This window comes from Callospermophilus lateralis, chromosome 15 (genome assembly GCF_048772815.1).
Source record: "Callospermophilus lateralis isolate mCalLat2 chromosome 15, mCalLat2.hap1, whole genome shotgun sequence".
NCBI lineage: Eukaryota > Metazoa > Chordata > Mammalia > Rodentia > Sciuridae > Callospermophilus > Callospermophilus lateralis.
The window spans coordinates 74,209,049-74,210,834 of NC_135319.1; positions in this window are offsets into that span (position 1 = coordinate 74,209,049).

Genomic DNA, 1,786 nt, shown 5'->3' on the forward strand with positions numbered 1-1,786 from the left:
ACAGCTACTATACATAGGAGCCTTTGAAGTAATGGGGCAGGATTTCTAGATGGAATTTCTGTAGTTGATGTCTCGTCTTTGGTATGATTAGGATTACTGATACAGGCAGGGGAAAGATTCTGGATAATCTTTAGAAACCTTGACTTTGCAGAGGGATAAAGAAGGTTGATACTGGAAACCAACAGTGCTGTGATTAGGGCACACTGATTTCCTAATCAAGCCCATGGGGAACCTGTGGAATTGCTCACTTTTCCTCCTGCCTCTTGACCCTCAGGAGCAAATAGTCATTTGCCAGACTGCCAGTCCACTGTGAAATCAGCAATTCAAGAGGCACACGAGGAATTTTAGACCTGGCTAGGTATGCCCAGTGTGTTTTATTTTCCTGTTTGGTAATATACAAAATATGCTACAGAAAGAGAAGAAAAATTTAGAATGCCATATTAAAAAGTTTGCAAATTCCTAAGGGAAATGGGATTCTGTGGAATTTTCTAATTTGATGTCATTTTCTGAAAGTGCTGCTTTGTAAAAGAGAGAGTGCACAATTTAATAAATTATCCTGATGAGCAAGATGACTGTCCACAATTTGAAACAATGAAGCACACAAACAAGAACATATCATGTAGGAGAGCCTGGGTATGTAGCTCCATCCTCAAATAAAGCCACAAACTACTTGTTAAGACAACCCGACATATAACAACCCCCCTTCCAATTTTTAAGAATAATCTTGTCATTTCTGATGATCCATGACCATAATCAGTGTTATGTCAAATTCCTGATATATAACATTCCATAATCTAACAGGTCATGTTGAATACACAGAACAGGGTTCTTGCTTAAACCATGTGGAACCTTTCCATCACTCCACTTTAAGATACTTCATGTCTAAAGTCCCTTTTTATCATTTTGTCATGTCATATATTACCTTGAGAATTATCTTTTCCTGTAGAAGTGTTATCTTAACTGAATGTTGAATTTATAAAAACAATTTCTCATGTATTTTTATTCCTGAGGTTTATACCAATGCAATGAGGTAAAGAATACAGGTGTAATTTCTTTTCCTACTCTACAAAGGAAAATATGGAGCTGACAGAAGTTAAGAAACAACTCAGTATCTTGTGTATTGTAACTGGAAAAACTAAGGCAAAAAGTAAGAACTTCAACCAAATGAGTTGATTTTTGCTAAGTTTACATACTGAAGAATCTGTCCCAGATTAATACTTTTTACAAAAAGCCAGGTCATTTAAGAACTTTGAAAACTATGAGAACAAATGCTATATGAAGCCTCTTCCAAGAATAGTAGCTTTAGATACCGTGGCTTTCTAGAAAGAACATTCCTAACTTTCCTAAGGGTTTTAATCTCCCTTTTAAGAGATGAAAGCCACATAGTTTAATCCATCAGCTAGTTCTGCCCTTAGCATTGGTGTATTAAAAATATACCAAAATTCCCAGAGTAGAGCAGCCAGAAAATTACATGATGATATGCCACAGGAGAAGAGATTAGTCCTAATCCTCCCATCATTTGTTTTTGTCCTTACATAAAATTATTTGATTTTTTTTAAAGTCATCTTAAATAGAATGGCTACAAATGCTATTAGGCACCAGGTATTAGCCAGACATTACTAAATCTGCAGGAATCATGTTCAACTGAAACACCTTCTCCTGCATTTTACATCATTACAATGTGTTCAGGGTGGTCACAATGAAAGCAAATAATCCTAGACAGGACCTGTGATTAAAATTAATGTTTCCTTCTAGGCAATGAGCCACGATTTCTTCTAGAAACAAT